Source organism: Eleutherodactylus coqui, chromosome 11 (assembly GCF_035609145.1).
Source record: "Eleutherodactylus coqui strain aEleCoq1 chromosome 11, aEleCoq1.hap1, whole genome shotgun sequence".
Classification (NCBI taxonomy): Eukaryota; Metazoa; Chordata; class Amphibia; order Anura; family Eleutherodactylidae; genus Eleutherodactylus; species Eleutherodactylus coqui.
The window spans coordinates 90016469-90043058 of NC_089847.1; the positions used below are offsets into that span (position 1 = coordinate 90016469).

Consider the following 26590-nt stretch of genomic DNA (forward strand, 5'->3'; position numbering starts at 1 on the left):
TGCAGGTGAGCATCAATATCAAATCTATGAGTGATCGCTGTCATCCTTTGCATTGTTTTTCCTATGTGGTAATTAAAACTGTACAAGCTACACACAGGGCTGTAATTACTGCTACCAAGCTCCACGCCCCACAACACCGTCATCCTGATAAATAATCTCTCTCCCTTTACACATGTGGATCACAAGCGATGACGCAGGAGATCACTTGTTGAAATAATATTAGTAGGTTCCATTACTACAATTTGTTATACTTCAAAGCTGAGGATTTCCCGAGGCGTTACTAAAGCTTCATGCACACAGCTACTTTACAGGTTCATACAACCTCCGAGTTGTACAGAGCCTTCATTGGCCGCCGACAGGCTCCTAGAGGAGAATATCTCATATGCAGTTTATTTATCTTAATTTAAACAAAAAAAAAACAAAAAACAGGGAAACAGCAAATACACACAGCGTGTGTCAGTGTCCTAAGGCATCATTCAGTTACAAGTCCGGCCACTGAAGTATTTGCAGACCTTACGCTGCTATCAGTGGTTTTCTGCAAACTACAAAGTTAGCTGAGAAGTTACATAAAATTACACTAAAAAGTAAACCGAAAAAAGGTCTAAGTAAAAAAATAAAAAGGAAACCTGAAGAAAGCAAAGGAGAGGGGAAGTGTCTGTGGTGTTGGTGGCGCTGCTGCTGCTAACCTCCAAGTCCACTATGTTTCTACTTCCTACTTGCGCCCAAATGAAAATGTGTTAATGTGGAAATACAGGAGGAGCGCACATTGCTCTCAAGTTGCTGTTGCTGATGGTGGTAGTGGAATTGCTGCTGCTCTCCTTCTCCTGCTTCTGCTCTCCTTCTCCTGCTTCCGTCATGTTTTCTCCTCCTCCTCCTGAAACAAAAATTTTCTAAAGCACAATAAACATCTGAAGCTCTACAGCTTTTCCTTGGAGAAGGTCCGTGTTTGGCTGTTCTGTTCACCTGGTAGAATTTGTCCTTTGCAAACTTTTTGACATTGACCTTTTTTTGTTTTCAATGACACTCCTGAGGTATATTGGGAGAAGGACAGTGTTCCCCAGCTGTGTGGCTGTATTCACATACAATTTGGAAGGCTTCGGCTGCATTGAAGACCTTCCGGCCTGATACCGACACAAACCGATTATTCCACTAATCACTCATCACTACCAATAGGGAAACACTAAAAATAGCATCTGGCTGGTATGTGAGCCATCTGGTCCCCCTGGTGAGCACGTGTCTCATTTTAAGGCCCAATGTCCACGGGCGGGTTTGATTTGCGGAATCCGTGCGGGACACCACCACAATAAGTATCTGAAGCTCTGCACCTTTTCCTTGGAGAACGTCCGTGTTTGGCTGTTCTGTTCACCTGGTAGAATTTGTCCTTTGCAAACTTTTTGACATTGTCCTTTTTTTGTTTTCAGTGACACCCCTGAGGTATATTGGGAGGAGGACAGTGTTCCCCAGCTGTCTGGCTGTATTCACATACAATTTGGAAGGCTTCGGCTGCATTGAAGACCTTCCGGCCTGATACCGACACAAACCGATCATTCCACTAATTGCTCATCACTACCAATAGGGAAACACTGAAAATAACATCTGGCTGGTATGTGATCCATCTGTCCCCCTGGTGAGCAAGTGTCTCATTTTAAGGCCCAATGTCCATGGGCGGGTTTGATTTGCGGAATCCGTGCGGGACACCATACGAACGATCCGCAAATCCAGCCGCCCAGAGGGATGCATGGGCGTCCGCAAATGCATTGAAGCATGTGATTTTGTTTTGCGGACCTTTTGGTCGCGGGGCAGCAGGAGAAAATCCGGACAGGGACGCAGAAGACCCGGACAGGTGAATAATTGTCCTCGTCCGTGGGCAGGATGGGATTCCACTGCGAGCTCCCGCAGGCGGAGTCCGACCCGCCCATGGACATTGGGCCTAAGTATTAAAAATGCTGCAATTGTGCATCTGGAACATAAAACTGTTGGCTGGAAGATTTATTTAATAAGTTGGTTTAGGAAAACAAATCACAAGCAATTTATGGAAGACGACTTTCCTAACCCTGCTGCAAATAAAATCAAAACTCGAATAAATGTCCATGTCCACACATACAACTGCAGCTGGAAAAGCCCTCCAATTATGTTCACATGGGTTGTCCACCTTTCATAGCTAATAGGAATGCTAGCAGTTATTAACGGAGATGGAGCTGGGGGAAGGGAGAACAAAGCAAAGGACTTTTGACAGGTTTATCATTAACTTCTGTAGAGCGACATTATTACTACGGAGTAACTTAATCCATACAAGCTAAGAAATGCACGCTGCCGCTGGATCCTTGTAAATGTAGTCAATGCCTATTTGAGCTAGGGATGCTCCAAAACTTCTTAGAAAATATGAATCATCTACCGAAATTTAATTTCTGCTGCATTTGTATCTTTAGCTGAACTAAATGCAGCTGAGTTGCAATACCACTAACAATCTGTGGACAGGTGTGGCATTGTTTTTGAAAGAAAGCAGCCAGGTTTCACTATCCCTAGTAGAGATGAGCGAACGTACTCGTTAAGGGCGATTTCGCAATTGAGCATCGCTATTTTCGAGTACCTGGCTACTCGGGTGAAAAGATTCGGGGGCGGCGTGGTGGAGCGGGGGGTAGCAGTGGGGAACAGGGGAGAGCTCTCTCTCTCTCCCCCCCACTCCCCTCTGCAACTCCCCGCTCACCCCCGGCGCCTCCCCGCTCACCCTCGTCGCCCCCCCCCCATCTTTTCACCCAAATAGTCAGGTACTCGAAAATAGCGATGCTCGATTGCGAAACCGCCCTTAACGAGTACGTTCGCTCATCTCTTATCCCTAGACAACCCCTAACCCCTTTAAGTACCAATAGTATCAGAGTAATTGCCCTGTGCCCCCAGTATGGATTTCTAAGAACAATTTAAAGTTGGTGGGGTGGCTGGGCTGCCTTGAACAATCCATTTTGTTTAAAAGAGTCCCCCAATGATAAGCTGATTGCAGTGTGTCCTGCTGCTAGAATCCCTAGTAATCAACTCTATTGGGAAACCCAATTCACCTGTGGTTCCACCATAAGGGTATATCTATGTGGCTCTTATCTTCCACAGTAGGGAATCCGCAGCAAAATCCATATGTATCACATGCAAAATTACTATGGATTTGCTGTGGAGTTCGCCTTATGCATTGCAAAGGTTAAAATATGTATGGAAAATGCAGAGTATTATTTGACCCTTCCTATTTTTTTTGACCCTGCTGATGTTGCATCGCATCACACAAAATCGCAGTTTTCATAACAGCTGAAGCGCTAAATCCGAAGATGTGACAATGATACTTACTTTCCTTATCCTTCCTCGCTGTCCGTAGCTTTATGGGGCTCATAGGAACTGATAAATTCCATTAAAAAATTGTGAGGTTTGATTGCCTTTCTTACAGATTCCCTTCATTACACTATTATTAATCCAAACTAAAACCAATACAACCTACCAGTAAAAAAGTTCTCTCCTCCCAAGTGATGAAAGCCACACACAATGTACATTCCTGACTACTCGTCAAACAGAAGAAGTAAAGTAGAACATTCCAATCATGAGAGAGATGTCCCAGATTTCTTCTCTCACGTTGCATACAAAAGGCCCATTGTTGGCCTGGCCAAGTGTTTCTCTTGTATGTGTTATTTTTGTGCTACTCAATCATTATTGATGTATTTCCTAGTAGTGATACAAAGATACAATTATTACAAAACATAAAATATTCCACAACATTTATTTGCAGCCAGGGAAGGGTTAACAAGTGCTTAGTATCACACATTTACTTTCTGACCTGAAGAGACCTTATTCACAGGCCATATTACAATAAGTTTGTTTCCTAGGAAGGTACTTGTCACGTCTGCGGGGCACTAGAGCACCGCGCTCAGCACAGATGCAGGGAGGCGTCCTAGCGAAACCACAACACTCACAGTATTTGCTAGAACAGATTACACCACGCCAGAACACCAAGGGAAAGTGAACTGCCAACTGGACTCACAGGCAGACATAACACAGGGGCTGACAAACAACCCAAATCACTCACCTTGCATACCTGCATGTATAAATTGATGGAATAGCTATAGAATGTACGAAATATTAGTTCATATTTTAGTCAAGATACTTAAGCCCATGAGCGCGCTGACAAGGGTCCTCGTTCTCTTGCGGGTCCCTACTCTCACAAGACAACTACCGCATGTAACCTGCCTGCACGCAGGACGATCGTCCCGACAAGGACAGCAGCATGCTTGAACCTAGGGACCTACCTCGCCTTAGAAGGCAAACCATCACAGAAGGACAAAATGCAGCTCACACTAACATGCCAGGGATTTGCATGCAAGGCAGAACAGGACTGTTCATACACCTGGTCTGGCCACCTGCACAGACACAGAACACGCTACTGTTCACACCAATAATACAGAACAGGAACCCCACTCAGAACTCTAATGCATACAGATATTAAATAATAACTAGTGCAAGTTTCCTCACACCAATGGGAAAGAGTCAGATACCAAACTGACATATAGGGAACAGTATCAGCCATCACCTACCTGACGACATACAAGACATCAGACGTCTGGAGGCCACACCTGTCAAAGGGAAGGGGAGAGGGGGCCCTGCATAAGATGCAGACAGGGAATACAGATGTCCAGACCGTCCTCAGGGAAGGTGAGAGAAACACTTCAGACTAAACATGCATAACACCAAGCCCTGAGTGGGAATAAGACAGGATGAATAACTGATCAGCATCCTCTAGCCAGAAGAGCTAGTATTTATGAGCAGCAGACCAGTGGAGATTAGCTGGCTGGAGAACTTCACACCCAGCCAGCTCAGTTATCCCACACCTGTGAAGCTGTGCAGCTGGAAAACCATATAGAACAACAGATCCCAGCAGCACTCAGGAGTCTATGGGAGCTGCCAAAAGATAGAACCAGAATGATCTTTTTACCCACTGTATAACCACCAGCGTGTATTTTGGTCACATATGTTCCAATTTTTACGGTGTAACATTTTTAGGCTTGTAAATTCGCCCCTGTGAACGAATGCATTGGAAACCAATGCATCGGGGGGTCGCATATATTGTTCGGCCATGAAAATGCGCCTACATTGTTGCGTATATACGCTTGTGTGAATAAAGCCTACAAGTAAGGATTTGTTCAGGCGTTTTGCTTCAGCATCTTCCTCTGTGTAATTAATTTGTATGCGTCTCTTCTTGTGTGGCTGAGCAAATTAGAGAAGAGGTGCCAGGGCTAATAAATGCCTCATAAAGTAAACTGTGGCTTCCAACTTCACAGATGAATTCTGGGAAGAAGTGATTCTTATCAGCAATCTCATAATTAGTGATGTGGTACGATAACTGGTTGCATGGCTTCCATTTGCTACCATACAGGTTCCATCAGGTAATATATACAGAGCTTTTCTATAAAATACCCATGTCCCTATAAATCAATCACCTCACCCTTGGTTCTCCATCGCCCAAGAACACAAGGCGTGCCCGGAAAAGATCCAGAGCTCTGGAATCCAATTTGAAATCAACAGCAAATTCCAGCAAAACCAGGTCCAGTTAAACTTTCCAACTTTGTCACATTTAACCCTTTCTAATCCAATGTTGGATTCAGGGTTTCCTAAAAGGCTTCTTTTTTTTTTGCTGTTATACAACAGTGCCATCTATTGGCTAAAGCCAGTGTGTGATGCCAGAGAGGCTCTGACAGTGGAGTGGCTGGCAATAGATGGTAAGAATACCCTGTTGGACGTCTTCTGACATTGGAGCTGTACAAGCTTCAATCAGAATGTAGGAAAACGTCAGACTGTGGATTGGAAAGGGTTAAAAGTACACACGGTGGAAATCACGTGCATGAGATTTGAGGCACAGGGAAGTACAAGATCGTATATCGACTGGGTTTTTTACGGCGTCCTTGTCTGCAGGGGGGGGGGGGAGCTGGAAGAGCCCGGAGCAGTGCACTGAGCTCCCACCTCCTCTTCATCCCCTTTTCGCCCCTCGTGACTATTTGCCATGGGAGGGGTGGAGGGGGCGGGGCTATGCTTGGTAACTTAGCTCCGCCCCCACTCCTCCCATTGCAAATAGTGGCGAGGGGCAGAGAGGGGGTGGGAGCTTAGAGCACTGCTCCTGGCTCTTCCAGCCTCCTCCCCCTGCAGAGAGGGACGCCATATATCGGCTGAGCGTACTCACACAGGCGGTCAAGATAAGTACAGCTGTTTTTGTTTATTTGTTTGTATTTCCAACAGCCCATGCGCAATGACTTGATAGGCTATCTGCCATGGCAGTACTAGGGGCTTTCAGAAGACCCTGGCTACCATGGCAACTGCATGGCACCCTGCAGTCTCATCGTGGAGGGCGGTATGGGACCCCTGAACATTGATCATGGCATTTAAATGCGCTGTCAGAATTGACAGCGGCATTTAAAGGCTTAATAGCTTCGATTAGGGGCGCTGCTGATCAGAGCTTCTGTGGGCGGGGGTCAGCTGTAAGAAACAGCCGACACCCACATTATATGGAACAGTATTGACCCCCGATATCCCTCCATACATACCCAAGACACATAGGATGTAACTGTACATCCCGTGTCATTAAAGGGTTAAACAGCACTAGTCTAACTCAGGAAGAAGTACAGAGCTGCCTTAAAAGATTAAAATAGACAAATCGCCAGATCCCCATGGAATACATCCCCGAGTTCTAAGGGAATGAAGCAAGATGATAAGCAGACTATTGTTTCTTATATTTAAGGACTCTACAGTGATGGGGTCTGGCTATGTGCCCATTTAGTGGACCAATGTGGTGCAAATATTCAAAAAGGGTTTGAAAAGTGGACCTGGGAACTACAGACCGGTAAGTCTTCTATTTTGGGTAAAATGTGAAGGGTTTCTAAGACATCCTTTCCTGGAGGAGAATAGTTCTATAACTCCATATCAGCATGGGTTTATGAGAAGAGTCATTGGATCTTGTGTATCTGGACTTTTCCAAAGCGTTTGATACTGTGCCACATAAAAGGTTGGTATATAAGATGAGAATGCTTGGTCTGGGCGAGAATGTGTGTAAGTAAGTGGTCAGTGATAGAAAGCAGGGGGTAGTTATAAATGGTAATACTCTGATTGGGTCACCGTTACTAGTGGGGTACCACAGGGATTGGTTTAGACCCTATCCATTTTAATATATTTATTAATGACCTGGTAGAAGGATTGTACAGTAAAATAGCAATATTTGCAGATTATACAAAACTATGTAAAATTGACACAAGAGAGGACAGAATGAGGTTGCAAATGGTTCTAGATAAGTTGGAGGCAGAAAAGTGACAAATAAGGTTTAACACTGATAAATATAAGGTTATGCACATAGGTGGTGGGCGGGGTGAGTATTCACGCGAATTCCGCAGTGTGTACATTGAGCTGTTAGGTTCAATAAAACCTAATAGCTGTGGTGAAACACAGCGGACTTCCACCACGTTTTACGCTACGGAAATCCGTCCGTGGGCATTAGCCCTAAATGGTAAACCACTGGGAAACACTGACATGAACAAGGACTTGGGGGTTTTAATAAACTGTAAGCTTAACTGAAGCAACCAGTGTCAGGCAGCTGCTGCCAAGGCAAATAGGATCTTGGTGTGCATCAAAAGAGGTCTAGGGGTACATGACGATAACATTGTTCTTCCTCTTTACAAGTCACTCATCAGACCACACATGGAATATTGTGGACAGTCTTGGGCATCGGTACTCAGAAGGACATATCAGAGCATGAGTGGGTACAAAGGTGGGCAACTAAAGTAATAAATGGAATGGGCGGACTACAATACCCAGATAGGGCATTATTTAGTTTAGAAAAAAGATGGCTGAGGGGCGACCTAATAACTATGTATAAATATATCAGAGGACAATACAGAGATCTCTTCCATAATCTATTTATACTGTGTGACTGTAACAAGGGGGCGCCCTCTGCATCTAGAGGAAAGGTTTCTACACCAACATACAAGGGGGATCTTTACTGTAAGAGCAGTGAGACTATGGAACTCTCTGCCTGAGGAAGTGGTGATGGCAAACATAAAAGAGTTTAAGAGAGGCCTGGACGTATTTCTTGTGTATAACAATATTACATGTTAGAGTCACTAATTACTGCAGAAGATTCGGTGATCCAGGAATTATTCTGATTGCCAGATTTGGAGTCTGGAAGGAATTTTTTCCCCTAGGATGAGGAAAATTGGCTTCTACGTCATTTGGGTTTTTTTTGGCTTCCTCTGGATCAACATGGGGGGGGGGGGGGTAATAGGCTGAGCTAGAAACAGATATGTCATTTGTCAGCCTTATACACTATATTACTATGTTAGTATTTATTCTGTATTTGCATCACTTTCAATAGACTATAATGGGTGTATTTTTCATTAAAACAAACAGGAGTAGCACCTGCTGCCTTTTTTAAACACAGCCATGCGAAATCTGCCCATGTAAATACATTCATAGCTTTTCACGAGCTCCATATTATCGTCCGCAAAACAATCATACGGACTGAAAATACGTTCGCCTGAAAACAGCCTAAAACCAGTAATACAAACATCTAAACCTGTTACTTGACGGATCCCATTGACTTCTTGCAGGGTCTGCCAGGTTTCTACTGGGTTTCTGTTTTTATGAATAGCCCTGCAGACTATACTGTTGTTGCTGTCAAAAACACCAGAACCCCACGGAAAAGAAAGAGTGCAAGAGGGAACTGAGCAAAACCAACCTGCAATCTGATATTTTCGCAGCTGCTGCGTCAGTTTTGACAGATCCAGTTTAAGGCCGGCTGCACACGACCGGATTTGAATTGCAGTATCCGCGATTGTTACCCCATGGATGATCCGCGGCATTCATTAACAAAAATAAAACATTCACATGTCCGCTCACACAAGTGGACAGCGATTGCGATTTCTGCTCACGTAAAAAAGATCGCAGCATGTTCTATTTTTGCTCGGATTCTGCGCAGACAGCTTCCATTGAAGTCAATGGAAGCAGCCTATCCGGAATGTCACTAATATGAGCAAATAATATTGCAGACAGAGGGGGGAAATTATGAAATGTGCAATTTTGTTACAATTATTTGTTGCAACTTTTTGGCCATGCTTATGCCTAAAATGTGAATAATTCTTCAGTGTTGCACACAGCATGTAAATTTAGGCACAAATACCTTCTTTCTCTGACAGTTTTTTTTCCAAAAATTCGCCTCCTTGCCATTGGAGCAACCGTGCGACTTTTTTCTAGAACTAAACTGCTGCAACACCTAAACCACGCCCACAAATGTAAACTTAAATGAGAATGGCGTGACCTGGCGTGCAGATTAAAGAACAGGCGCACAAGGTTCATTAATCAGACGCACGGTAACTAGACCAGAAAAAGTTATATTTTTGGACAAACTCCAGGCACGATAGTTTTTATAGCTGTCCCTCAATAGCTTTGATAAATCTCGCCCTAAGTGTCTAAACAGATTCATTTCTAAGGCTGCCTGTCTACGGGCGTTATTGAATCGCGTTCTTCGCAGCGATAATTCAGAAACGCTATGGAAAGCGCAGCCCCCCTGTTCACGAGCGGAGAATCATAGCGATTCTCCACTCGCGGGCGGCAAATTGCAGCATGCTGCGAATTGCCGTGATTCTCCGCGGTGCGCCTATCTGTCAGATAGGCTGACAGCAGAGATCCGTCTGCCAGCTCTTGCTCCGGGCGGCGGCTCCCGCTGCGGGGATCCGCAACGCCCATGGACAGGCAGCCTAATACTATTCAATCACTGAAGAAAAGATACAGAAACTACTAGACATCATATACCAGATTAACCACTTAATGACCTATGACAGGTGAAGCCGTCACAGCAGATGCCAGTTCTCACAGTGTGACACATATATCCATCATAATGATGGCCGCTGTAGCTAGGAGATCAATGGCTGCTATACGCAGTCCCGCTTCTTCTGTAACTTTCCAGAACGGAAGAAAACTCAAAACAGTTAACCCTGTCAGAGCTGCAACGACTGCGTTACTGTACAAGAGGAGGGAGCTCATTTGTAACAGTGACTGATGCTATTGGCGGAGCGTATGGAATAAGTAAAATAAGAAGGTAAACATTCCAAATCAAATTAATAATTAAGTATTAATGTATACTTACACAGAATAATAGACGTAGAAGGAACACTTGGCCCACTCAAAAGAAAAACTAAGACACTTGTGTAGATGAGGAAATTTAAAAAATGGCCAACATGGAAAAGTGAGAAAAAAAATTGCCCTCGTCCTTAAAGGGGTTATCCGAGTTTTTGAATATTTGCTTGACAACAGGGAATATGATGGACTACTGAATCATATAAGATCTGATATATCACTGGAGGCCAAGATGACCGGGCTCAGGCTCACGGATTTTGGCCATGTAATGCGAGCAGAGTCATTGGAAAAATCGACAACGCTTAGACAGATGAGTCGCAAAAGAAGACCCAGCCGCCAAAGGACATGATGGCTGATACTGTCAGAGCGGATACTGCCATGGATATCGTGAACGACTAAACGGCTAACAACAACATGACGGATTACAAAGATTACCATTAGGGCTCATTCACATGCAGCGGGCTTTACCGCAGTAGAAATCTACACCAAAATCCATATCTGAACCCCAATTCACACGGGGGTATTTGCGCTCGTATTTGCACACACAAAACTTGAGTGCTCAATATGCAAAAAATAGAACCCATTCATTTCAATGGGTTCGGTCACATGAGAGTACTTTTTCTGCACAGGTGTATTTTCTGTCAGTATTCAGTCGGTATTCTTTACTGACTGAATACAGACCCATTGAATTAATTTGATGTATTCGGACGTGCATGTTTTCTGCATGTAAAATAATAATTTACAGCATGCCCTATTTTGATCCGTATTCACAAACCTAAATAGCCCATGAAAGTGTATGAAAGCGTAAAAAGTGAATAAGGATGATAGGGGGGCTTCCCATAGGCATATGCGCATATATGCAGGTTGAAGCTCAACATATTTGCATCTTGAATGAAGTTGATTTGTCCAGATATTGGCGCAGTGTACTGTTTTCTTTTTTGCGCATGCAGGGTCTGTTCATAGGTGCGCAACGCCTCTCCGTGTGCTGATTTAAAAGGTTATTTGGCCTAATGAGGTCCAGATGTGTTCTTTTTTTCACGGAATTGCATAGCATATCGTGCATTTACGCACCTCCCTCCAACGTCTATGGGGACCTCTGCTGTGCAAATGTGCAGCAAAATCGAGAACAAGAGATTAGAATGAACCTTTTGAAGCCAATGAGTTCTATTCACTGTGTATTGCGCAAAAATGTGCGCAAATACTTATATCTGAAGCCGCCCTAACATGCGTATTCACTGGGTTTTTCATGCATGTTGTTGGGAGACTAGGTGAAAAAGAAAATAACCTCAATTGGGCGTTATTGCATTTTTTTCGCGCATGTGAAAAAACGCAGAAAATACATCTCCAATATGCACCAAAAAGGCACAGACGTGCGCATTAAAAACGGTGCGTTTTTTCCGCACCAAAATTGCAATGAGCCCTTAAGAAGAAAAATATCCGGATCCTTAAGCACTTAATTTCAGCCGGGTAGATTTATTCGAATCGTACGCAACGTTGCAGTAAGCTCACTGCGTTCCTTCTCTTTACTGGTTGTCTCCCTTTAGTATGAGCGACGTAGAGATATTGCGGTCCTGAGTAAATAAACATCACGTCCTCTTCCCGTCATGACATAGACAGTACAACATGCTAACAAAGGGAATGCTTGGCGTGACGGGATCAGGTGCTCCTAGTCATGATGTCTCGTCTCCCACATGGGTTATGTGATCGTCTCTCTATGTCTTCATGGAGGCTTTAATTATGCAAACATTGTTTCTGAATGAAACAAGCACATGTATTCATGCCAGTGTCACACACACATCCTCTTGTCTAATCACTGTGCCCAGGGCTGTCATATGGGCGGCCCCCCTCTGGATCACTAGACCTGTCCTTCTGGTTTAGCTCCACCTCTGTTTGTGCACAGTGAAACATTCACCTGCCATCAGACCAAGACCAAAGACAGTTTAGTGATAGCTACACAAAGTGACAGCAGAAGGAAGCCTCGGGGACGCAAGTACTCCTTTATTCTGCTGGAATTTAAAGGGGTTTGCATCAAGGCAGAAGTTTAGACGGTGAGTAACAAGTTTTCTTTAAAGTGATACTTTGTATTACACATGTGGATATGACATGTAGAATATTGACAAAATGCAATGATACAAAAAAGGGGCTAGAGAAGAACATAAGACAAGGTCTACGATACATACAAAAGAGTCTACATATGTGTATATTAGTAGCATGCAGAAATATATTACATGAAATTAACCTATATCTGATGGGACGAGGACGGCAGAGCAAAGGAACATTAATTAACTGATTGAGGTGCCGTAAATGGAAGAGACCTGTAATGTACCTTTAAATGCAGTGGTGGGGAAGAGGTTGTCACTTCCTTTATCTGCTCTTTAATGGGCCCCTTGGCAGGACTGCATGTAACGTGAGAGGGGGCCTGGCACTACCTGTGCCCCGTGCTGTTTCTGTTGTGTTCATCACTGAAAGCTTTGGCAGGGTGTTTCGTAATGTGATAGTAAAGCCTGGCATCAGTGCTAGGTAAAGAGCTGTAGGTATGATCTGCAGATACTGTATATCAGCAAGGTATGGAATGTAAAGCATATGCATGTACAGTATATAAATATGGTCCTGAAATGTAGACAGGTTGATAATCCCGTATTTATGAAGGGTATTTGTCTTGTGTCATGGGTGCTTTATCTGAACATCAGCATTATATGGTCATTAAGATGAGACTATACGGATACAAATCTGAATATATTAACACTCTATGAGTAATGCGAGTCAGGCAGGGCTTTATGGGGATTTTATAGCTGCTGCTTTCTATGACCGGATGCGCACTGAATTCCCATTTGCACATTGTATTAGTGATCACTGTGGTTTTTTTGGGTGTTTTAGAACATGCTGGATTTTTTAAATTAAATACACCGGATGATCTTATTGCTGAGCCAGTCTTCTCCTTTAACTGCAATGGGGAAAAAATGATAAGGCCGGATTTCCATATGTCTGGCCCTCTGCCTTTTTTTTCCTTCAGCATTGTAATGAAATGCCAAAGGAAAACTGAAATCCAGTTATGTCCAGCTCCGACCAGGTGGGACATAACTGGGAATCCAGTCTAATAACCAAAAAGAAGCCCCAATGGAAGTTTTGAGTTATTTGTGTTAAGGTACCAATTCTTAAAAAAAAAACAGGAAACACAGTGAAAAAAAATTCTGCCTTTTTATGGTTATAGTGGTGCAGTTACTATCAAATAGAGATGTTATCTGTTATCAATAGCTAGATGTTATAAAATGAATAAAACGGTAAATGCAAACAATTTTTCAAAAATGATCAAGTAGAAATTAGGCAATGAATCATTGAAACTATCTATACTAAAGCGTTTTTACTGGTATTAGTGAACATCGGCTTTGTAGACCAAAACTATGTAACAGAGATGCTGTCCTCTAACAACCAGTCACAGTGAAAGCCAAGCTCTGGTTGTTCTCTTAGACCATTTTGATAAAAAAAGGCCCATAATCTCTTATGTAGGCTTAACAATGTTCCTTTTAATAGACACCATCATCAGCATGTGAATTAGTCCTAAAAATACATGTAGGGTTAAATAATGGTGTTACCCAGGGCTGGATTATCAGTAGCTGACATAGAATATGTGACCCCTACAGCCTCCACGACTTTGGAGACCTGCTACGCACCCTCCATGCCCAAGCTAGTTAAAAACACAACCAGATTAGGAGAACCAGTAGTCCCAGGCTCAAAGAAACCTGTACCCTTTACCAATGAATGTTGACCTGGGAACAGGAACATGCTAGTATGGCTTTTTATTGGGGTACTATAGACTTCAGTAGAGAGGACCATGCTCATTTATGACCAACCCTCCTATAAGTGACTATGGTAGGGAGTCATGGAGGTCCAGGTCTCAGAGGTTGGATGATGGGAGGTTCCACCATATTTTTGCCCAGAGGCCTCCACTGACCTGAAGACCTCTGGCCTTATTGCTACCCATTGTTACCAAACAAATTGTTGGTTTCATTTTCTATCCGTGAGCTTCAGTCCGATTCATTGCTGAAAGCAGTTCCACTGTTACTCTACATTTTCTATATATGATACAACCATTTCGAAAGTCTCATAATGTTGTCATTTATAACCTGGCTTAATTAAAAAATAACGGATCTAATGTTCCACAGTTGTTGCAGAGCAAAGTGCATGTCCATGGCCTCCGGCTGCTACAGGCAGCAAGGACACTTTTGATAAGTAAAACCAGGAATAATTATAATATATTATGTCTTAGCTTTCGACTCTCTTTTTGAAACCGTTATGGCAAAATTGCTTGTAACTCATATAATGAGACTTGTTGTAGGACTTTTTCCAAGTGTTTTCCATCTAGCATCAGAAAAGATTATTGCTGCCTCTTTCTGATTATTGCCTTATGGTCTTTACTGCTCCCATGCTTGCACAATTAACATGGAGGGGAAAAAAGATGTCAATGGTAAAATATTATAAGGCCACATTTAGAAGGCCGCATACGAGTTGCGGGGGCAGAAGACATTGCATGTCCTGCTCTCATCCGTGATGTGGACCAGAATAGTTTATACAGCGATTTTTGTTTTTCACATTGGATTTATTGGTCTGTGTGTGGGAAAAAGTGCCCATGTGAACAGCCTAATTGGCTATAATGGGTCCATGTGCTGGCCATGAAATATGCAGACAGCACAGAGCATTTGTATGAATTTGCCCTTAGTAGTGGCTCTTCAGAGTCATGGAGTCCCAGAAGGGTCTTTTTGGCCCTACAGATCTACTAGTGTCCCTCAATAGCCGTTCTCAATAGAGGCGTAGGACACTTTAACAGCTTTCCAGTGTGTCAGTCCCATAGCTCTTTTGAGCATGCGTATTGGAGTAGAAGTAGGATACTGGTGTAATGGAGTTGTGTTACGGCACGTCAGTCAGTACAGTCTATGTGACTGTCATTCATGTCATTGGAGAGTGACAGCCACCTCTTCATTGTGAATACAGGACTGTCTCCTCCTCAGGATTGGTGAGCTTCCCAGCCGACAGAACCCACCAATCTTTTACATGCTTGACTGCATGTAATAACAATCTATTTTGATTTAAAGAAGACTTGTTACCACTCCTGACATGCCTGTTTTAGTAAATTATCATGTTCCCCATAATATAAAAATTTTGGATCATCTTATAATATAACCCTGTGTTGTATCGTTCCTACTTGGAATTTATGAATAAGTCGACTACTGAAGGTTACCAGTTGGGGGAGGGTGTTCTACACAGTCTGATACTGTCCAATCAGTGCTGCCAGTGCGAGACGTGTAGAACACACCCCTTTGACAAGGAGTATCGTAACACCCAGTTGTACATTTATTCATACCGTTCTAGAAGGAATAACAGAGGAACGACACAACACAAAGTTCTAAAAAAATGCTGCCCCGAAATTCTTATTCCATGGAGAATACAAGTATTTAGGATAACAGACATGTCAGGAGTGCTGACAGGTTCTCTCTAACTCAAACTGAGCCCGATTTGTCAAGTTTGGCTTTGATATCATGGGCAAATGCCTCACTTGAGGTGTCTGGGCAGTGAAAATGATAAACTTAAGTGGAAAGCAAAATAACTGAACGTGAAACCAATGGCATGCATAGAAGAGATTGGGCCCTATAGCAAAGATGTAAGTGTGCCCCCACTACGCTGTTGGGTTTTACCAACCAGTACAGAAGGTCTTGGTGTTTGTTTCCCTCCCTATCATGGATCCTTGGGCCAGTTCACCACCCTGCTAACAATCCAGTCCTGCACAGGTTCCCATCACCAGAGGATGGGACCAGCTGGGGAGTGCGACTTTTCTCCAAGTGTCCCACAACAACCACATGGCCGGCTTCTATTGTGTTTCCCCCCTTGCCTGCAGCTATTTCAGCATAGTTTTAAAAAATGAAGTTTTCTAGTTGTGGTTTTAGACAGCACCAAATTTTACTTAGTAACCTTTAAGACAAGCCGATACTCACTTGAACGAGCGAGTGACGTCACCGCTAACTCGTTCGCACTCGAGCAGCCTGTTTAGACAGGTAAAGGCATTGTTGGCTCACTGAATCTGGAACCGTTCAGTCCCTTTATAAGCGAATGAGAGGGACCAATTTAATTGCTAGTTAAAACAAACGATAAGTGAACGAGCCAACGATGGCTTTTATGCCTGCAGAAAATAAACGACGAGCAAAGAGCGAATGATTCCCTTTGGCTACATTTAGACCGAAGGATTATCATTCACCTTCGCTTGTTTGAACAACTTTTTGAGCCATAATCATTCCATCTAAGAGCACGCTTAGTATTTTTGATTCTAGGGTTGGTCAGGATTCAATTACAGACGTTCCCTAGTATCAATACACGGTGTATAATTTGCGTTCTAAGGAAGTTTGAGCTACTCATCAGGATAATATGTACTGCACTATGTACAGTCTTAGTGGACTCTGTTCTGCACAATGGCCATTCATCACGACATGAAAGAAAAATGCATGGAACAAAAAAACGCCAACAAGTCAAAGCTAATTAGAGGTTTAGTCACACAAGGGCCTACACGTGAATAGGTTCAAATTCCTGATCCATTATCGAGAGTCCCCGAACATGCGTCCGTACAGAGGCTGCGGAATGTGAGTGTGGCAATGCGAATGTCACAGAGCTCATTCTGCGGTGCCAGGTAGAGTTTACATAACCTTCAGGCAGCCATGAGTTTAACCCTTTCCCGTAGCTTTCTAAATACCTTGGAAGTAATTTGCTTATATGAAGAGAATCTGAGAAGTGAATCTCACAAATACCCTCTTTTAAAAGCGTTGTAATAGCTGTAAGTGAGATGACTCTTAGGGTCCTCTTAGACGAGCCGGTTCTCCTTTGAACAAGCGAGTGATGTCATCGCTAACTCATTCGCTCTCGGGCAGCCTGTTTAGGCAAATGCATCGTTGGCTCGTTCACACGAGAGTCGTTTAGAATCGTGCAGCCTTTTACATTCGCTGTATAAGCGAATGAACGAGCGCTGTTTAAACTGATTGATAAGTGAATGAGCCAATGTTGTTTTATATGCCTGCATGAAGTGAATGACGAACAAAAAGTGAACGATTATCATTCATTGTGCAGTCGTTGGCGCGCGTTTAGACCGAACGATTACCATTCACTTACATTCATTTGAATGATTAGGCCTTAATCACGCCAGCATTTTTACGTGGTCAATTTAACCGTGAAAAAAAATCGCCACCATCTGAAGCATTGGATTCCAATGCATTCATTCAGATTAATGATTTTTAGCCACAGCCAGAAAAGATAGGTCTTGCCCTATTTTTTGGCCGATATACGCTGGCGGATACCATTGACTGAACAAAAAGGGAGGGGGAGGGAGTTTATATGCGTCCAGCACTGCAAAAACATTACAGGTGCCTCTATTTAGGCATTAGAAGCCCTGTCTAAGGCCGCCTGCAGACGAGCGGGTCAGATCCGGCGGCGAGAATTCTCGCCGCGGGACCCGACCCGAGCGCCTGCAGGGACGAGCGCGTACTCACGCGCGCCTGGCGGCCCCGGCTCTTTCATGTGCCGGCTGCCGGGCAGCCGGCGCATGCGCAGACCGGGGCCGGCGGCTGGGTGAGTGACGTTTCTGTGCGAGGCTCTGCGAGCCCCGCACAGAAATAGGACATGCCGCGGTTTGTTTGCCACGCGAGATTTCGCGCGGCCAAACCGCGGCCGTCTGCATAGGAGTGCAGGCGGCCTAAGACAAGGAATTTCCGCGCTGTGGCGTATATGTGCCGCACCTGCTCATGTGAATGGGTGAGAAAATGCAAATTTTGGACGCAACTCGATTGTGGTTTTTTCCGTGCACACTTTTTCCGTCTGTGATGCGGCCAGCGTAAAAACACATCACCCATATGAAAGAGGCCAAAAGGAATTTCAGGAAGGTTGTTGTTCCTCCCACTTTTCATAGCGAGATTAGATCATGCATGATTTCACTAATCTGATGTCATTTTTGAGAAGTGACTGAGAGACTCTGAAGCCATAGAAATGTGCGTATAAGATGCATAGAGCATCAGGCCCTCTTTAATTTGTAGCCATTGGCATGTTGATAATGTACCAACATGGTTGCATCTATACCTTATATCTCTGGTTCTTAGAGGTCATGGGCCATCTTATTGATGACCCTCAGTACGGTCTTCAGTGTTTGTAGGTAGATCCCAGCTATTCATCTTTTATACTGATGCTCTTATATTGACTATACCTTTCACTGAGTCCTATGGGACTGACTTGTCCTTTTAATCAATATGGTCATAGAGATTAATGTGACCACATAAATGTATGGATTGTGCGGCCATATACAGCATAGTGTTCTTTAATACCCTATGCATGGATGTGTGCCCAGTGCCATGCCAATCCTTTTCACTGCAGCTGGTAGATATGCAAAACTATATCTTCCTATAAATAGCAAGTTTATTCACCGTGTAATTCCAGATCCAAGCCTAAAACAACACGGCTCACGGTGATTTGCAACAATGGCAACACCTATTGGTTTCCTACATTTGACAAGCAGAAAAATAGCAGGTGATATCGGTATCCTCTGACACCCCAGCCTGTACCTTTAACCCCTTTGTACATAGTAGGAAACTGTAGTTGTGGGCCTATATTCTATTCCATTGGTCAATTTACATCTCCATCAGGCATCTCTAACTGCATCCAGCATATAAAGGGTGATTCAAAAGAATGGCACACATTTAAAGCCGATTTCTTCATACATGAATTGATATACAGAGCCAGAATGGCATGAAAAGATAGAAGGACTCTTCAAGTTTTTACTGCACTTTACAGATATGGGCGCCATTGGTGACATTAGATGAGCTACGGTAAAATAACATATCTCCGCAGCAGTGGCATCGGTAACGGAGGATATGCCGGGACACAGCTGGGCAGAACTGGACTACTGACTTGACCTCTGCAATGTCACCAACAGCGTCCACATTGAACATCTGTAAGGTGCATTGAAAATGTGACATTTTTCCATCATTTCACGTCATTCCGGGTGTTGTGTGTCAATTCATGTCTGATGAAACTAGCTTTACTTTTGCATCATTCTTTTTGAATCACCCTATACTTACCTGGATCCCAAGAATACTCACCCTTGAGACAGCTGAAAGGGTTGTGCCACCAGACACAACCACTTTCTGAATGCGGGGCCCACTATCGGCACCCTTGCAAACAGTTGACTTTTCTGGGAAAAGTTGCCGCCAGCCCGGCATTATCACTTACTTTTGAGCAATTGTAAAGATGATTGACCAATGTGAATTAGGGATGAAGATCAGCGACAAATAATATAATTTCCCATTGATTTTCATTGATCGTTGCACCAAAAAAATGATTAATATTAACGGCACCATCCATAAATATAAATGTAGCAACGTTTACAATAGGCTTTGGTAAGCAGTGACACTTCTGGAAGATGACTGTAGCTGACCAAGTGCCTGCTGGTGATATAGGGGGTCCATATGGTCACTGCTGCTAATTTGTATTCCTTGATTAAAAGCCTGTTTACACAAGCCGGCAATTGGGTCCATTGGAACGCTCATTTGCCTGATCTTTGGGATGTGTAATGCTGCACCCAGTCAGCTGATGAATACTTGTTTGTCAGTTAATTGCATCTTTTGTGCTGCCACATGTGAATTGGAAAGTGCTGCGGACAGTGATGATTCTTTATGGGGAGCTAATGATTGCATGAACTATCATTCAACTGCAAAGGGTCTGAATTGGGCTATATAAAGGTTAGGCATTAGAGATGAGCGAACGTACTCGTCCGAGCTTGATACTCGTTCGAGTATTAGCGTGTTCGAGATGCTCGTTACTAGAGGCGAGCACCACGCGATGTTCGAGTTACTTTCACTTTCATCTCTGAGACGTTAGCGCGCTTTTCTGGCCAATAGAAAGACAGGGAAGGCATTACAACTTCCCCCTGCGACTTTCAAGCCCTATACCACCCCCCTGCAGTGAGTGGCTGGCGAGATCAGGTGTCACCCGAGTATATAAATCGGCCCCTCCCGCGGCTCGCCACAGATGCATTCTGACAGAGATCAGGGAAAGTGCTGCTGGTGCAGGAGCTGCTATAGGGAGAGCGTTAGGAGTGATTTTAGGCTTCAAGAACCCCAACGGTCCTTCTTAGGGCCACATCTGACCGTGTGCAATACTGTTGAGGCTGCTTTTAGCAGTGTTGCCCAATTTTTTTTTTGTATATCGGGCGTGCAGAGCATTGCGTCCTCAGTCTGCAGTCATTGTACAGAGTATAGGGCCAGTAGTGGTGAGGCAGGGAAAGAGATATTCAGGCTATATAGGCAGTGGCCTTTTTCCAAAAAATTGGGGAAAAATACTATATTTGGGCTGCCTGTGACTGTCTTCAGTTTACTGCGTGTCTGCTGGGGGTAGTAGTCCTAATTAATACACAGCTAAGCGTTACAGCAGGCTTGCACAAAATTGTTTCCTGAATCTGCTGTCTCTGTTAGATCAGCGCCGTCATCCCGCCAGAGGGAAACAGTATACATAATATTATACGCTGCCTACAGTATCTATCTGCTGGGGGTAGTAGTCCTAATTAATACGCAGCTAAGCGTTACAGCAGGCTTGCGCAAAATTGTTTCCTGGATCTGCTGTCTCTGTTACATCAGCGCCGTCATCCCGCCAGAGGGAAACAGTATACATAATATTATACGCTGCCTACAGTATCTATCTGCTGGGGGTAGTAGTCCTAATTAATATGCAGCTAAGCGTTACAGCAGGCTGGCGCAAAATTGTTTCCTGGATCTGCTGCCTCTGTTACATCAGCGCCGTCATCCCGCCAGAGGGAAACATTATACATAATATTATACGCTGCCTACAGTATCTATCTGCTGGGGGTAGTAGTCCTAATTAATACGCAGCTAAGCGTTACAGCAGGCTTGCGCAAAATTGTTTCCTGGATCTGCTGTCTCTGTTACATCAGCGCCGTCATCCCGCCAGAGGGAAACAGTATACATAATATTATATGCTGCCTACAGTATCTGTCTGCTGGGGGTAGTAGTCCTAATTAATACGCAGCTAAGCGTTACAGCAGGCTTGCGCAAAATTGTTTCCTGGATCTGCTGTCTCTGTTACATCAGCGCCGTCATCCCGCCAGAGGGAAACAGTATACATAATATTATACGCTGCCTACAGTATCTATCTGCTGGGGGTAGTAGTCCTAATTAATACGCAGCTAAGCGTTACAGCAGGCTTGCGCAAAATTGTTTCCTTGATCTCCTGTGCGTTCCGTAAGGGAAGTCAGCCTCCAACCACAGGCCAATAAGCGGCACATTTAATTACAGCGTTCTGTTTCTGCACTACTGGTAATACAGCATGCTGAGGGGTAGGGGTAGGCCTAGAGGACGTGGACGCGGGCGAGGACGCGGAGGCCCAAGTCAGGGTGTGGGCACAGGCCGAGCTCCTGATCCAGGTGTATCGCAGCCGACTGCTGCGGGATTAGGAGAGAGGCACGTTTCTGGCGTCCCCACATTCATCTCACAATTAATGGGTCCACGCGGTAGACCTTTATTAGAAAATGAGCAGTGTGAGCAGGTCCTGTCGTGGATGGCAGAAAGTGCATCCAGCAATCTATCGACCACCCAGAATGCTGCGCCGTCCACTGCTGCAACTCTGAATCCTCTGGCTGCTGCTCCTCCTTCCTCCCAGCCTCCTCACTCCATTACAATGACACATTCTGAGGAGCAGGCAGACTCCCAGGAACTGTTCTTGGGCCCCTGCCCAGAATGGGCAGCAATGGTTCCGAATCCTCTCCCACTGGAGGAGTTTGTCGTGACCGATGCCCAACCTTTGGAAAGTTCCCGGGGTCCGGGGGATGAGGCTGGGGACTTCCGGCAACTGTCTTAAGACCTTTCAGTGGGTGAGGAGGACGATGACGATGAGACACAGTTGTCTATCACTCAGGTAGTAGTAATTGGAGTAAGTCCGAGGGAGGAGCTCACAGAGGATTCGGAGGAAGAGCAGCAGGACGATGAGGTGACTGACCCCACCTGGTTTGCTACGCCTACTGAGGACAGGTCTTCAGAGGGGGAGGCAAGTGCAGCAGCAGGGCAGGTTGGAAGAGGCAGTGCGGTGGCCAAGGGTAGAGGCAGGGCCAGACCGAATAATCCACCAACTGTTTCCCAAAGCACCCCCTCGCGCCATGCCACTCTGCAGAGGCCGAGGTGCTCAAAGGTCTGGCAGTTTTTCACTGAGAGCGCAGATGACTGACGAACAGTGGTGTGCAACCTTTGTTGCGCCAAGATCAGCCGGGGAGCCACCACCACCAGCCTCACCACCACCAGCATGCGCAGACATATGATGGCCAAGCACCCCACAAGATGGGACGAAGGCCGCTCACCGCCTCCGGTTTGCACCTTTCCTCTTTCCCTGTGCCCCAACCTGCCACTGAGATCCAACCCCCCTCTCAGGACACAGGCACTACCGTCTCCTGGCCTGCACTCACAGCCTCACTTCCGCTGTGCTCGGCCACATCCACCAATGTCTCTCAGCGCACCGTCCAGCCGTCGCTAGCGCAAGTGTTGGAGCGCAAGCGCAAGTACGCCGCCACGCACCCGCACGCTCAAGCGTTAAACGTGCACATAGCCAAATTTATCAGCCTGGAGATGCTGCCGTATAGGGTTGTGGAAACGGAGGCTTTCAAAGGTATGATGGCGGCCGCGGCCCCGCGCTACTCAGTTCCCAGTCGCCACTACTTTTCCCGATGTGCCGTCCCAGCCCTGCACGACCACGTCTACTGCAACATTGTACGCGCCCTCACCAACGCGGTTACTGGCAAGGTCCACTTAACAACGGACACGTGGACAAGCACAGGCGGGCAGGGCCACTATATCTCCCTGACGGCACATTGGGTGAATTTAGTGGAGGCTGGGACAGAGTCAGAGCCTGGGACCGCTCACGTCCTACCCACCCCCAGAATTGCGGGCCCCAGCTCGGTGGTGGTATCTGCGGCAGTGTATGCTTCCTCCACTAAACCACCCTCCTCCTCCTCCTCCTCCTCCTCCTCCTACGCAACCTCTGTCTCGCAATCAAGATGTGTCAGCAGCACGTCGCCACCAGTCGGTGTCGCGCGGGGTGGCAGCACAGCGGTGGGCAAGCGCCAGCAGGCCGTGCTGAAACTACTCAGCTTAGGAGAGAAGAGGCACACGGCCCACGAACTGCTGCAGGGTCTGACAGAGCAGACCGACCGCTGGCTTGCGCCGCTGAGCCTCCAACCGGGCATGGTCGTGTGTGACAACGGCCGTAACCTGGTGGCGGCTCTGCAGCTCGGCAGCCTCACGCACGTGCCATGCCTGGCCCACGTCTTTAATTTGGTGGTTCAGCGCTTTCTGAAAAGCTACCCATGCTTGTCAGACCTGCTCGGAAAGGTGCGCCGCCTCTGCGCACATTTCCGCAAGTCCCACACGGACGCTGCCACCCTGCAGACCCTGCAACATTGGTTTCATCTGCCAGTGCACCGACTGCTGTGCGACGTGCCCACACGGTGAAACTCTATGCTCCACATGTTGGCCAGGCTCTATGAGCAGCGTAGAGCTATAGTGGAATACCAACTCCAACATGGGCGGCGCAGTGGGAGTCAGCCTCCTCAATTCTTTACAGAAGAGTGGGCCTGGTTGGCAGACATCTGCCAGGTCCTTGGAAACTTTGAGGAGTCTACCCAAATAGTGAGCGGCGATGCTGCAATCATTAGCATCACCATTCCTCTGCTATGCCTCTTGAGAAGTTCCCTGCAAAGCATAAAGGCAGACGCTTTGCGCTCGGAAACAGAGGCGCGGGAAGACAGTATGTCGCTGGATAGTCAGAGCACCCTCCTGTCTATATCTCAGCGCGTTGAGGAGGAGGAGCATGAGGAGGAGGGGGAAGAGACAGCTTGGCCCACTGCTGAGGGTACCCATGCTGCTTGCCTGTCATCCTTTCAGCGTGTATGGCCTGAGGAGGAGGAGGAGGATCCTGAAAGTGATCTTCCTAGTGAGGACAGCCATGTGTTGCGTACAGGTACCCTGGCACACATGGCTGACTTCATGTTAGGGTGCCTTTCTCGTGACCCTCGCGTTACACGCATTCTGGCCACTACAGATTACTGGGTGTACACACTGCTCGACCCACGGTATAAGGAGAACCTTTCCACTCTCATACCCGAAGAGGAAAGGGGTTCGAGAGTGATGCTATACCACAGGACCCTGGCGGACAAACTGATGGTAAAATTGCCATCCGACAGCGCTAGTGACCGAAGGCGCAGTTCCGAGGGCTAGGTAGCAGGGGAGGCGCAGAGATCAGGCAGCATGTACAGCACAGGCAGGGGAACACTCTCTAAGGCCTTTGACAGCTTTCTGGCTCCCCAGCAAGACTGTGTCACCGCTCCCCGGTCAAGGCTGAGTCGGCGGGAGCACTGTAAAAGGATGGTGAGGGAGTACGTAGCCGATCGCACGACCGTCCTCCGTGACGCGTCTGCCCCCTACAACTACTGGGTGTCGAAGCTGGACACGTGGCCTGAACTCGCGCTGTATGCCCTGGAGGTGCTTGCTTGTCCTGCGGCTAGCGTCTTGTCAGAGAGGGTGTTTAGTGCGGCTGGGGGAATCATCACAGATAAGCGTACCCGCCTGTCAACCGACAGTGCCGACAGGCTTACACTCATCAAGATGAACAAAGCCTGGATTTCCCCAGACTTCTCTTCTCCACCAGCGGACAGCAGCGATACCTAAACAATACGTAGGCTGCACCCGCGGATGGAAGCATTGTTCTCTATCACCATCAAAAACGTGGACCTTTTAGCTCCATCAATCTGTGTATAATATTCATCCTCCTCCTCCTGCTCCTCCTCCTGAAACCTGACGTAATCACGCCGAACTGGCAATTTTTCTTAGGCCCACAAGGCTCAGTCATATAATTTTTGTAAACAATTTTTATACGTTTCAATGCTCATTAACCCTTTCCAATCCACTGTCTGACGTGTGAAGACATTATGATTTAAGGCTGTACAGCTCGGATTTTGGAAGACATCCGTCAGGGTTCTCTTACTGTATATTGCCAGCCTCCCTACTGTTGGAGCCTATCCAACGTGTCACCTCATGCAGTACTGGCTTTAGCCAGCATATAGCGCCATTGTATAATGGCAGAAAAAGAGTAAGCACCCTAGGAAAACCAGGATACCAATTGGATTGGAAAGGGTTAAAGCGTTGAAACTTGCACCTGAACCAATTTTTATTTTAACTGGGCTGCCTCCAGGCCTAGTTACAAATTAAGCCACATTAACCAAAGCGATTAATGGGTTTCACCTGCCCTCTTGGTTGGGCATGGGCAATTTTTCTGACGTACATTAGTACTGCTGGTACACCAATTTTTTGGGGCCCTCGCCTACAGTGTAATCCAATTAATTTTTTGCCCACCTGCATTAAAGCTGACGTTACATCAGCTGTGATGGGCACTGCAATGGGATACATTTATGTACAGCCGGTGGGTTCCAGGGAGCCACCCATGCTGTCGGTCCACACGGAGTTGTAACTGCATGTGTCCACTTCTAAAGAACCCCAGTCTGACTGGGGCATGCAGTGTGGGCCGAAGTCCACCTGCATTAAACATGACATTACCTCAGCTGTGATGGGCAATGCAATGGGATATATTTATGTACCGCCGGTGGCTTCCTGGCACCCACCCATGCTGTCCGTCTACACGGAGTTGTAACTGCATGTGTCCACTTCTAAAGAACCCCAGTCTAACTGGGGCATGCAGTGTGGGCCGAAGCCCACCTGCATTTAATCGGACGTTACCTCAGCTGTGATGGGCACTGCAATGGGATACATTTATGTACAGCCGGTGGGTTCCAGGGAGCCACCCATGCTGTGGGTGCACACGGAATTCCCATTGCGGAGTTGTACCTGCCTGTGACTATCTATAAAAAACCGCGGTCTGACTGGGGCATGCAGACACCTTGACAGAATGAATAGTGTGTGGCACATAGGTTCCCCATTGCTATGCCCACGTGTGCAGCTCCTGATGGCGGTGGCACAGGATTATATTTCTCATTGCTTCTGTACAGCATTGTGGGCTATCACCCCGCCCCTTTTAAAGAGGGTCGCTGCCTAGCCGTGCCAACCCTCTGCAGTGTGTGCCTGCGGTTCCTCCTCATGGCAGACGCACTTATAAATAGACATGAGGGTGGTGTGGCATGAGGGCAGCTGAAGGCTGCGCAGGGACACTTTGGTGTGCGCTGTCGACACTGGGTCGTGCGGGGGGGGGGGGGGGTTGGGCAGCATGTAACCCAGGAGAAGTGGCAGCGGAGTGTCATGCAGGCAGTGATTGTGCTTTGTTGGAGGTAGTGTGGTGCTTAGCTAAGGTATGCATTGGTAATGAGGGCTTTTCAGAAGTAAAAATTGTTGGGAGGGGGGGGCCCACTCTTGCC

General features: G+C 46.1%; 1 protein-coding gene across 1 annotated transcript in view; it reads left to right on the forward strand.

Annotated features, from left to right (window-relative positions):
- Positions 1-12048: 12048 nt before the first annotated feature.
- EPS8L2 (EPS8 signaling adaptor L2) overlaps positions 12049-26590 on the forward strand; it is a 111744-nt gene continuing 97202 nt past the window's right edge. Inside the window, exon 1 of the mRNA XM_066583007.1 lies at positions 12049-12191. The gene's annotated coding sequence lies outside the window, so the exon portion shown is untranslated. The remainder of the gene's footprint in view (positions 12192-26590) is intronic.